Source organism: Carlito syrichta, unplaced genomic scaffold (assembly GCF_000164805.1).
Source record: "Carlito syrichta isolate Samal-C Ts95f unplaced genomic scaffold, Tarsius_syrichta-2.0.1 Scaffold309762, whole genome shotgun sequence".
NCBI classification, from domain to species: Eukaryota; Metazoa; Chordata; class Mammalia; order Primates; family Tarsiidae; genus Carlito; species Carlito syrichta.
In genome coordinates this window covers 26,651-39,791 of record NW_007253858.1, presented here as the reverse complement: position 1 = coordinate 39,791, position 13,141 = coordinate 26,651, and the positions used below count along the sequence as shown (strand labels likewise).

The window sequence follows — 13,141 nt, the reverse complement described above, 5'->3', positions numbered from 1 at the left end:
GGAAGGCTGTGTGTAGTTAAATAGTAGATACCAGGAATGAGACTCTGTGTACAGTGATTTGTCCTGTTCTCAGGGCATATGCCAAAAATGAAGGTTGGATTCCATGGTCATCTACATTTCTGTGGAGCTGGCAGGCTGGCTAGCTCTACAATATTTTTTTCCTCTTGATGTGCCTTCAAATTCTTTTTCCACACATAATGTTCCTTGTATTAAACACAGGTTTGGAGAGCCTGGGTGTGAGCAATTAAAGGTCTAAAATGGAATGTGTGGGAGGCTAGGAGGGTAGGCTTGGTAGTTAGTTTGTCATCCATGAGTGAAGCACAGTGTGCTGCTTCCTGACTAGAGTTACAGAGAAAAAAAGAAAAACCCAACAGCAAAAAACACGTTATTTGTTGAGGGTGATGGCTTGAGTACCATAAAAATAGACTGAAAGCTAGTATTTAAAAATATTGTTACCTGAAGCACTTCTCCGAGACAAAGGTCTGGAAAATAGTAAAATTACATGTGAACTACTTGAATAACAAACCAACAAAAATATAGAGCATTGTGATGAGGAGACAGAAGAGATATGGCCGATTTGGATGTGCTGATCCTAGCAGGACTCTAAGGGCAGATTGGTGAGTAGAAAGGGTCATAATCAACTTGGCAATCATGTCCCAAATGGAGATTGGGTTGCCTGGCAAGCACTACTCCCACCTCAGTCCTTCTGGAGCAAAGCAGATCTGCAGGTTCTGCTATGAGCCATATGGCCATGACATGAAGTCTTAGGGGACAGACATAGAGAAGAAAGACAACCTAGTACCTGCTGAGTGAGACACTTAAAACACCTTGCCAGGCTTTCGGTGAGTAGTACTCAAAGTATGAGTTTCCAGTGTATGGTCCAGGTGGGAATCTGCAGCCTCCTTCCATTGCCTCTGGTTGGAAGCAGAAGTGTGATGGTAGCTGGTTTGAGGATTAACCAGCCAAAGAGAATAAGGACTGGATTAGGCAGTATTAGGCAGTAAAGGTCTAAAGAAGGAAGGGAATAAGGGATCGCAATTAAAGTACAGTTCAGAATTGGTTTTCTGAACATTTCAGAGTCTCTTCTGAACTGAACTTATTTAAGTTCATCACAGTAAAAATTGAGCAGTCACCTATCCCATAACTCTGTACTTAGGCAGAATAAAAACGCAGTCAATTCAGGCTACTGTATAGTTTTCTCAGACTATAATTCTGAGAATTATATTCAGGAACCCCTGGAAATCTATTTTCAAAGGTGAATTTTTTCCATAATATACCTAAATACCTCCTTTTGTTTTCCCTTTTGATTTATAAATTTCTTCTGTTTTATAGGAGATGTAGTAGAACTGATGACTTTCTTCCATTGCCTATATCTCCGTATTTATTCAAACACCATTTTAACATGTTTTTCCCTTCAGTCTTATGAAAGCTCCACTTTCAACTAAAGATTTCAATTCTTTAAAGGTTTTAGGAGTTTCTATTTCCCAAATATTGAATCATCAATAACTCTCTCTTAACTCAAATTTCTTTTTGTAGTACAGCATTTTCATTCCATCAATTCAAGAGACATTTAATAAATCTTAATGCTTCTACTGTGTACCAAGTTTAATGCTAGACAACGAGAAAATGGTATTTAAGAAGATCACTGTGACCAAGGTACACGACAGACTCTTAAGTAACCATAAAATAACAGTATCAATAACTAATCAATACTAACAGGCAATGCATTAGACACTCTATAGTCATACTTTATTTAATTCTCAAAAATTCCTGTGAATTCAGAGCTATCATTATAACTACTTTAATGAGGAACCTGAGGTTTAGAGAGGTAAAGTCATTTATGTGAGCTCATGCATATTCTGGTGGAGACAGAATCATAGATTATGACAATAGCTATAATGTAGGTGTGAACAGAACACTATGGGAGAAAGACAAACCTTCACAGAGGAGGTAACGCTGAAGCTGGTCTGCATTAAGCAAACACAGCAAAGAAAATAACATGAGCACATTCTGTACTGGTGACTACTGTTACTGATTTGCAGCTAATTGTGTGCTACTAAACATCTTTGTCTCTTGGGGCCATGTTAAGATTTCCCAGGGGCTTACAGTTTAGATTTAGAATACATTAAACTTAAAGCTAAAGATTCAAAAGGCAGCTGTTCTGATAGATTTCACAGGGTAGGCAAAGAGTAGGGGTGTGGGGGAGGGGCTTGGGGGAAATAGTTGAGACGGGGGTTTTGATGAATTCCTCTCTATTTCCAAAAACAACTTGAAGAGACTCTTAGCTGCTCACTGTGGCTTTCATCAGTTGTCAAAACTGGCATTTTCCTTTGTTGTACAAGACAATGTAGACAACAGAAAAGGTGCGTTATGATGAGTAACAGTGACTACCAAACCTGGTTCTAATGCCAAGAGTTACTTAAAATGATAAAAGAGGGAAATTGTCAGCACAAGTTATAAATTTGATTGCCTGGTGACTTTAGTCAATTGGCTGTCTTCTAATGTATTTTCCCTTTAGAAGGTCATTTAAGTATCCAAGGATATTGATGGTCTTTGAGAAAAAAAACCTAGCACAGTGAAAATGGCATGGGTGTGGTAAGATGAGATGGTTCTCAGTTTCATCATCCCTGGAAGTGTGATTTGGTCAGAAAATTTACTTTCACTGAACTGCAGGGTTGATTTTGTCAACCTTGCTGGAAGAAAAAATATCTCTGCCCAAAAAGAAACATGAGGAACTTAAACAAAATACCTTGGTCTTTGAAGCCAGATGTACGTAAATTCCAGTCCTGACTTTGCTGCTATCTAAATGTTTAGATAGCCCTTCTCAAGAAACTTCACCTTGTCAACCTTCAGTTTTCTAGTCTACAACATGAGCTTAATAATTCCTATTTCCCAAAGTTTCTTTGAGGATTAACAGATACAGTGAACATGCAAAGTGCAGCCCTTAATACACAGTATTTTTTTTTTTTTTGAAGTACATTTGCACCTTTCTTACAGTTTGGATTCATTTTTAAAAATTCATTTAAAGATAGAGAAGAATAATCAGGCAAGAATAGTTGCATGATGTGCTAAGTTCTGTACTATAAAATGGGGGGGGCGGGGTCAATAGTTCTCAGCCCTGGCTGAACGTGTGAATCACCTGGAGGGCAATAAAAAACATTCCCATGTATGGAACTCACACCCAGAGATTCTGATTTAATTGGTCTCCGGTGGACCCTGGGCTATAGCGTTGGAGTTGGGGGGTGACCCTAGAAGCTCCCAGGTATTTTTAATGGCAGATGGATTCAATCATTGCTTCTTAAACTTTAACATGAATTATGTGGAACTCTTATTAAAATGCAGATTTTGATTCTTCAGGTCTAGGGTGGGGGGCAGGGGAGCTAAGATCCTGCATTCCTAAAAAGCTCTTGGATGAATTTGGTATGGTTATTCTGGGTCATATTCTGAGTAGCAAATAATTGATGATCCATTAGGGTGGTTTTCAATCCTTAGAATTCATCCAAATAATACATGGGCTTGTTGAAAATATGGCACTGCGGCAAAAATCTGGCCCTCACAGGCTTTGTTTCACTTGGTAGGGAGGGACCCAAGAAAACCACTGATATATAGTGTTCATTTCAACCTGAAAAATCCTATGATGCTAATTTTGCAATTTCATAATTTGATTTCTCTTCCAGTTTAATTTTGTACTCCAAAATTACAGAAGTTGAGGGTGAGACGCATCATTGTCAGAAACCTGAAAGATGAATAAAAATGTATGTGGTGAGCCGGGCTCAGTGGCTCAGCCTGTAATCCTGTGCCTTTGGGAGGCTGAGGTGAGTAGATTGCCTGAGCCGGCGGGTTCGAGACCCGCCTGGGCAGGCGAGACCTCATCTCCACAATAAATCAAAAAAGTTAGCCAGGCGTGGTAGCGTGCGCCTGTAGTTCCAGCTACTTGGAAGGCTGAGGCGGAAGGATAGCCAGAGCCCAGCAGGTCGAGGCTGTGGTGGCTGGGAGCGGCCACTGCACTCCAGTCTGGGCAACAGTGAGACTCCAACTCAAAAAAGAAAGTATGTGGTGTCAAGACATGGTTGATACTTTAAGCCATGTGTATCTTCAATCCCTGGAATTCTCATTTCTGGTTAAAGGAGACCTTCATAAAGCTCCCTCTGTGTGAGGGTTTAATTTGGACAAACCACTCACTAGTTAATCAGGAGAACCCTCCCTCACTGATGGGAGGCAAGCAGGATAACCCTGGACTTTCTTCTGCTCTCTGTAACACATCACGCCATCTAGAGAAGAAACTTCAGAGAGGCAGCTGATCTTCTCCACCCTGCATCAAACCAAGGAAAATGGATACAGGAGAATGCAACAAGCTGCCTTATTCAACAGAACAGATCATGGACCTTTCAAAGTCTCAGGGACTTCCCAAAGAATATGTCTTATGATAGATGATTGCTTTTGTCCCTCTTTTCCTTCTTCTCACCCTGCTGGATTCCTCTAGCTTTTACTAGCTAAAACATCACCCTCCAGGGGCAAGCTCTTGCCACTTTCCAAAAAAATTTTTTTTTGTTTTAATCTTTTTGCTTGAATGATTTTCATATGTCAAAAATAATGCATGCTTGTTTAATAACTAAAACAAAAGGAAAGATGGATATACAAAGAAACAATCATCCATACCGAGTAGCCCAACCCCATCCTCTGATTCTGAATGAAAACAGTGTAATAATCAGAGGCATATTCTCCCCCACCTTCCTCCTTGTCACAAAAACATATACAAGCATGTAAATACATACATAGAGGTTTGGCTTGATTGCTTATTAGTTTGGTTGGTTTGGTTTGTTTTTTTTTTTTTTAATAAATGTTATATTCTAGAGCATTTTTAGGTTTACAGAGAAACTAAGAAGAAAGCACTCAGAGTTCTCATACACCCTCTTCCCACCCCCTCCCCCCCGACAGCCTTCCTTACTGTCAACATTCCACATCAAAGTGGTGCACTAAAAATAAATAAATAAATAATTAATTAAAAACAACTATGCAGCCGAGCTTTGGGAGGCCGAGGTGAGCAGATTGCCTGAGCCCATGGGTTCGAGGCCCACCTGGGCAAATTGGCGAGACCTCATCTCTACCATAAATCAAAAAATTAGCCGGGCATGGTAGCGCACGCCTGTAGTTCCAGCTACTGCGAAGGCTGAGGCGGAAGGATCGCCGGAGCCCAGCAGCTTGAGGCTTGCGGTGGCCGGGAGCGGCCACTGCCCTCCAGTCTGGGCGACAGAGTGAGGCTCCAACTCAAAAACAAATAAACAAACAAAAAACCAATAAAAAACAATCAAAACCATGAGGGATTACGAATATTATAATTCTAGTAGTGTTGCTCTGAATAAACATTTTGCACATAATTAATATAGATGGTGCTGATTTCCCAGAACTTTATACATTTGTAAATAAATTGATATAAGGCTGTCATGTGGGAAATGAGAGAAAGAAAACTCAGATTGTCTTGATTTCTCCTTTAAAATTATTGACATTTACAATAACACTTGACCTGTCTGTAGAAGTATTTATATAGCAGTGAGAATAGACAACTTAAAAAATGCAATAGTTACATAACAGTTTAGTTAACCAGTCTAAGGTCATTCAAGTTCTTGGTATTTAACTCCATACTATACTTTCAATTATACCTTCTTTTTAGAATAGGCTGTCAAATTGGGACTACTTGGCATTACCAATATCCTCTATACCTGGCTGAACTGGTGGAGTAGAGAACTCCCATGAGGTGTAATTCAGCAGAAACACAAAACCCTAACTGCCTCAAATGTGTTTCACAAGAGCTGGTCACCACACTGCCCTCCATCACTGGTCCTCGGAGCCTTGCCATTGGTTAGGCATGGGCTTGAGTCATGCACTCCAAATTGTGTGCATTTGATTTGGAATGAGAGGGGTGCATGCCATGGTGCTCTGGCCTTTCCCTATTCACTAGGAGCCTTTGTCAGGCTTTGGAGCTCATTGTCCAGGAGAGATTGAGAAGTCAGTGCCACATGGAAGGAAGCTGCAGTGGAGGAACCCCTGTAATGCAGTGACAGCCCCAAATAATAGCAGAAACAGAGCTGCAGAAAGAAGAAGGCTCCCAGAGTGCCAGGTCCTAGTTGGTGGAGTTCTGGGGAAGGTGTTGGAGAGAGAAAGGTTCCTATCTTTAAAATAAAATGAAGGGTGAAATGGATGGGGAGCAGCAAGAGAAATTTTCATTATTTTTTAGTTTGGCTCTGAATTGAATTTTGAAATAAACAAATCACTAGACCTTTAAATTTATTTAATATTTCTAAATTTATGTTTTTGCTAGAAATAGGTTCAACTTTTATCATGCCACATTTCCTATTTGCAAGGCAGTGGCTTCATTGTGAAACCTCAAACAGAAGAGGATGCCTTCAGTCAGGGGTATTTATTTTATTGATCTGCTTGTATGTAGCATTTCTTTTGTTGCAGACTCTGCTTTAAGCTGTTACCTTACCTCATTAATGTGTTTAACAACTTATGAATTAGGCACTATTATTGTTTCCATGTTGTAGAGGACTTTGCAACCACATGTTATTCTGTTCTACTGCACTCCTGGCGGGAGAGAAAACTAGACTGAGTGGACTGGTTCTTAAATGTGATCTCTAAACAGATGTGCCAGCTAAGTAATTCCTGGAGCTCTTGCTTAAAATGCAAATTCCTAGATTTTACGTCTGGTCTTCTGATTCAGGAAGTCTAGGGGTTTTAAACACCAACCTAGAAGATTTGTCAAGAGCCTCCACCCCTCCTGCAAATCCAGGATTACTTGATTGGGACATCCTCTGATTACCTGAAAATGAATGTGATTCTCGGGAGCAGCAGTAGCTTGTGCTACCACCTCCCATGCATTTTCAAGTCCTTCCAGCTCTGGTGTCTAAGCCACAGTCACTGATGGTGACAAATCTGACCACTCCACCCCCAGCTCCATCTGCTGACAACCAGCAGGCTGCCTTGAATCCTCTGAGCCTCCCACATCCTGCCTGTTCCTTCTGTAAAACTGGAGCCCACAGTTTTCTTAAAGGCCCAAACCATCCTTACTGCAAGTCAAAGTGGACACCTTTATTTCTCCATAATTCACTGATGCTTCCCTTGTTTGCTCTGCCAAAAGCTGTGCAGCTCAAGTGGATTACCCTACCACAGAACATTATTCTCAAATCCCAGTTGAATGGACCCATGGTATAGCAATGTGTGACCTCAAAACTGGAGACAGGATTGAGCCTGGCTTTATTCCTCACTCCCTGCTAACCTCCATTCTATATCTACTTCCAGCATCTTCTTACTTGCGCACCCAGAAGAAACTGGAGGTTCTGGCCAGTCTCTCACCCTTCTCCTTCAGTCATATTTTTATCTCTCTCTAAGTGGCTGAGAGTAGCAATGCTGACTCCCTACACCCAGAGGAATAAGGAGAAATAGCTATTATATCAACTTTGTTCATTTAAACTCGGCTTGATGAGCACACAGACCCCAGAAAATCAACCATTTCATTTCCAACCCTTCACGACCTTAAGAAGACTGAGTCATGCCCCAGAAAATGGAAGCAGAAAAAGAGGAGGCAACTCCTAGATTGCTGTGAGAAATTGGCTTGAGAGGGAAGTAAAATCAAGTCAGAAGACCACTTGGAAAAGTCAAGGCAGAATATTATCAGCGGTGTGTGAAGTACCCATTACCATCCAACAGTGAAAGATGCCAGGAGTATAAAACTGGGCTTCATTTTCTTCTTAGCTCTGCTTTGTGATTTTCAAGAAATCAACTGCTTTCTGTTTGAAAATGGGACATTGTCCTCCTTCTTCGAGCATCACTTGTACCATTTGGGACATGCCCACCATCAGGTTGCTTTGGTTGAACATCTTAAATATTTCATGGAAAATAGAAACTATGTACCACCCCACATAAAACAATAAATCTTCTCCCTATCAGGAGATACAGTAAAAACTTACAACTTCTGTCTTTACTCTAATGTAAAACATTCTAAATGTCACAACAGAAGGGCAAGCAAATTGGAGCCTAATTGACCATCTTGAAACATGTAATAAAATGTACACATCAGTCACACTTCCCAATAGGCATGCTCTTCACTGCTCCCCGAGTGTGCACTGCTAATTCTATGATACAGTAACTATTCATCTGAAATAGATAAGGCAGCCATAGAAGTTCCAAGGTTATCACAGGAGCCATGAATCCTGCTGGATTCCAGTCCTCTAGGTCATGATGCCCTAAGATCTCCTCAGGTGCAGTAGCTACAAATTTAAAATTTTTCAAGGAGAAAGCATTTCTGATTCCTTTTAAACATAGGCTTTGGACCCAAAGAAGTGAGGAATCATCTTCTAACATAGCTTTCTGGGGGACATTTAAATCAAAAGTTGTTGTTTTTTTAAAACCACATCCAAGAAGTGTGGATTTACATATTTTATTAAATGTCTGCCTCAATTTCAGCAGCAGTTTGGCAGAGGTCATCAATTTAGAAATACCAATTTTTGAACTTCCAAAGCAAAACTTAAACTGCTACAGCCTTCATGGCACTGTTAATACAAAAACCAACATGCAAATGAGAGGAGTTTCCTTTCTTTCTCCCATTTTATTACCTTGAGCCCCTTGACTGTAGAAGAATCTTTGCGCTGATTCAACATCCAAGAGTCTATGAGCAGACTCGACATCCAGAAAATAATCCATTTTGGGATAATCCATCCTTGATGTTCCAAACACAGAGTTATGAGAGAAAATGTTCACTTGGACTCCTATAAAGAGGAAAAAAATTCTCAACATTTTAGACTGTCAAGTATAAAGTATGTATATATTTATATACTTTAAAATGTTTTAACGAGAATATCCCATTATAATATCCCACAATTTGACTGACATTTTCAATTCTAAAGCCACCCATTAACATAGCTTTCCTATTGTGTGAGAAAATGCAACATTTAGCTAACATTCATTAAGAGTAATGTATTCCACCCAGGAAAAACAGATGATCTAGGCTAAAGAGAGATAACATACCAATCTTTCCTTGTTCTATAGTAACTGGAAAATACACTGTTAAATTCACATGCAATCTATTCGTTTTCAAAAGATCTGTCTGGATAAATAGCTTCGTTAAGCATCAGCCGTTGTGAGTGTTGATCTTCAACTGATCCTGGGACTTTCGGATTCCCCTGGAGCAGAGAAAATCGCTTGGGAATCTGAGCCTCCAGTTATAGAAGCCTTGCGTTGATGACAACACACTGACATATTTGCTGTAGAAATGCTTTGAAACCCTTCCTTTCCAGCGATTCCGTTCAGCACATTTTATAAAGTGCTACAGGATCGTCACCTGCCTGCACCTGACACAGTCTGTTTTGGGGAGCAGATTGTGGTTTGTAGAGCAGCGGCAATTATCGCAGCATTGCAATGGTCCCTATAACATTATCATATTTTAGCCTGTCAAGAAGCTTACACACTTGATCCAAAACATTCAGCCTGTTGGGTTCTTTCTTCAAGCCATGTAGCCTTTCCCTGATACTTGCACAAATGAAATATCTGTTTCTGCAGGATTTTTTTTTTAAAAAGAATTAACAAGACAAAGTCATTAAAATCAAACACAGAAGGCTAATCCAATTGGTTTCTCTTTCTCACAGTACACATTTTAATTTAAGAAACCAAGTCCGGTAAGAGGAAACTTTAAAAAATACCCAAAGGTACCCCAACAGCAAATATACTTACTGCAAAAAAATCAAGGGCTAAGTGTCGGCAGTAAAACAAGAGCAGTTCTAGCCGGAGTATCTGTGATCTCAATAAATAATCCCAGTGACAGTAAACAATTTTGATTGTTTGATTAGAACAGTGATGAATAATGCATACCATCCACTGGACTTCCTTTTTCAGATAAAATGGCCAGAGAACGTTACCTTAGCAACAGAAGGTGACGCCAGCTTCAGCCTCTCTGCACCCTCCTCTGTGAAGGAAGAAAATTACCAGTTTCCCATGTAAAACTTTGGCAGAAAACCATCAGCATCTACATGTAACCATCATACAGAGCCATTCCCTGCCCCTCACGTCTCTTATGCAGAGAAGTGTCATAGTCATTCAAAAACAGATTTACAGCTTAATAATTTATTTTTATAATCCCTAGTCTCAGTTTGATTTGCAGTTATAACAGGATAGAATATTCAATGATTTAAAAATTAATATAATGAGAAAGTTGCCTAGAAATTATTGGAGGGGACACCTCTTCTCCCCCTAATGCTGGCCTAAAGGTAGCAGGGAAGGGGCCATTTAGGGAAAGGCCATTTTAGCTAGCATATGTCAGACATTCCCTTGTTATAATTAAATACACAGAACAGTCACCGGCATCTAGGCTGAAAATAACTTCCCTTCTGCGAATCAGTTACTGGAAGAAGCTTAAAAAGCTGTCTGAAATTTCCCAGATTCTGAAAGATGAATTATAGCATAGGTCTTTTGGGAGATTTCTACCCCTCCCTGTAAAAAGAAAAGCAAGTCAAAAAAGATACATAAAAGGAAAAGTCGTGAAGTTAGTAGATACTCACCGGTACTTGTTGACCCCTTCAACAGGACATTGTAGATAGAGTGCAAAACGAAGCTAGCAATGCTTCTGAGCCTGCAAGCCCAAATGAACGGCTTTTAATTTTCCCTTCAATCTCAATTCAAGAGCACTGAACAGAGGGAGGTGATGGATTTGCCCGTTTTATACTGTGATGAAATGCAACCCCTAAGAAGAGATCTGAGTGGAGCTGCTCTTTAGAACACATTAGACTGCTAATTTAAGAAAATTGAAAGGTTTTGTTTTACTGTCTTTTATGTGTTCTTTTCTGCTACCCCCTCAATTTAATTTGCATTTAAAATTATTCTCATGTCTCCTCTCTCTCCAAGGTGTGGAGTACTTTCTAATCACAAAGGCTGCTCCGGTAGGGTTTGATGCAACGCCACTTTTATTCTGAGCTGCAAAACAAGGTGGGTAATTAGAACTGGGAGCTGTTTTCTGGAGTGAAATACAGAGGTCACATTTGAGTTCACTCATTCCCTCTTCACTGGCTTTATTTTTCTTCCTCGTCTTCTTCTCCTTGCTTCTGATTACTTGGTCAAATCTCCAGTGCAAATCATGCCAGTCTCCCTAAATGCATTCCTCTCTGTTTGAATGTAACAAAATAATCCCAACAACAAAAGGAAACTTTGGCTAGGCACCTCAGGTTATTCTAGTTTGATATCCACTCTATCAAACCTCAGTAAGGACTTTAGACACAATACTTGGAGATCTGTGGATAAAAGGTGGAATAATAGCCAAATGCAAGTATTTTCCACAACCTCTTGCACCCTTTGTTGCCCAAGCAGAACTGGTGATTAGCATGGTGTGGTGTGCAGCAGGTCTGATTGTTAGGAAAAGCGAAGCCACATTGGAGAAGCCTTGGAAAGACCATTGGACACCCCTCCCTGTATACATGACTCTGTTGACTGCCCTTAAACCTGAAAATCCTCTGCTGTTTGTCTTCTCCCACCCAGTCAGAACAAATCAGACACCAACCTGGTGCTTCAGATAATTAAACCTCCGGAGAGAAAAACCACCAATTGTGTGTCTTTTTAGGAAAGTCAATTTTGGATTCCAAATGTCCAAAGCTTTGCTGAGACCCAAGGACTAACTTCTTTGAGATTACTTTTCCGTTCAACCCCCAGTGGAGACATGCTGAACACTTGACATTTATAAGAGGAGAAAGCTGTCTGCTGGTTCCTTTCACTCACTGTAAGGTGTGGGCGACAGGTTCTGAACTCTCTATTGTAATTCTACTGAAATTGTAATGACTCATAGGTAAGAGAGGGGAGAGGGAGAAAAGTGGGGGGGGGGAGAGAAAGAGAGAGAGAGAGAGAGAGAGAGAGAGAGAGAGAGAGAGAGAGAGAGAGAGAGAGGAGAGATTGCATAAGTCTATTCCTGCTGACCAAGCCTTAGGCAAGCACAAAAGAAAATCCTAAGGGTGGGTTGTGGATTTGGAAGTCAGTCATTTCTAGAGAGTTGACCAAAAAGAAATTTAAAGTATTTTACAAAATGAACAAATAATATGCAAAGTCGCAATTTAAGAACATGCAAGGAACAGGTATATAGATCAATGGAATAGAATTGAGATTCCAGAAGCAATACCTCAATTTCTCAACCAACTCATCTTTGACAAAGCCCCCACCACCTACCACTGGGGAGAGAAGAACCTATTCAGTAAATGGTGCTGGGAAAACTGGCTGACCACATGCAGAAGATTGAAACAGGACCCTTATCTATCCCCATGCACAAAGGTTGACCCCAAATGGATCAGAGACCTAAATGTAAAACCTCAAACCATAAGAACCTTAGAAAAGGAAGGAAATACCCTCATGGAAATAGGATCTGGCATCCAATTCCTGAACAAAACCCGAAACTCACAGGTCATAAGAGAGTAGATAGACAAGTGGGACCTCATTAAACTAACAAGCTTCTGCAAAGCCAAAGAAACCATCAAGAGAGCAGGGAGACAGCCTACAGACTGGGAAAAAGTATTTGCCAACTCTAGGTCTGACAAAGGCTTAACATCCTGGATCTACAAGGAACTGAAACGTACTGAAAAGAAGAAAACAAACAACCCCATTATAAAATGGGCAAAAGATATGAACAGACACTTCACAAAAGAAGACATTCGAGCAGCCAACAAACACATGAAGAAATGCTCAACCTCACTAATCATCAGGGAGATGCAAATCAAAACCACACTGAGATACCACCTAACTCCAGTCAGAATGGCAATTATCAACAACTCAAAAAATAACAGCTGCTGGAGAGGGTGTGGTGAAAAGGGAACACTTCTACACTGTTGGTGGGAGTGTAAACTAGTGCAACCTCTGTGGAAAGCAGTGTGGCGATTCCTAAAAGCTCTAAAAATTGACCTTCCATATGACCCTGCAATCCCCCTACTGGGAATATACCCTGAAGAACACAAATCACTCTATAAAAAAGATACCTGCACACGTATGTTTATCGCAGCATTGTTCACAATAGCAAGAACCTGGAAACAACCATGCTGCCCATCAAAAGAGGACTGGATTAAAAAAATGTGGTACATATACACGATGGAATACTACGCAGCCATAAAAAAGAACAAAA

The 13,141-nt window shown here is 40.4% G+C and overlaps 1 long non-coding RNA gene across 2 annotated transcripts; it reads right to left on the bottom strand.

Moving 5' to 3' along the window:
* Positions 1-8,612: 8,612 nt before the first annotated feature.
* LOC103270201 lies at positions 8,613-10,794 on the bottom strand. 2 transcript variants are annotated; one of them, XR_504949.2, is made up of 3 exons: positions 10,551-10,794; positions 9,912-9,958; positions 8,613-8,765 (listed from the first exon to the last, which is right to left on the bottom strand). It is a non-coding gene; the product is annotated as an uncharacterized LOC103270201 (long non-coding RNA). The 2 variants fall into 2 exon arrangements; XR_504950.1 differs by having other exon boundaries at positions 9,727-9,958; positions 10,551-10,656.
* Between the last annotated feature and the right edge of the window lie 2,347 nt (positions 10,795-13,141).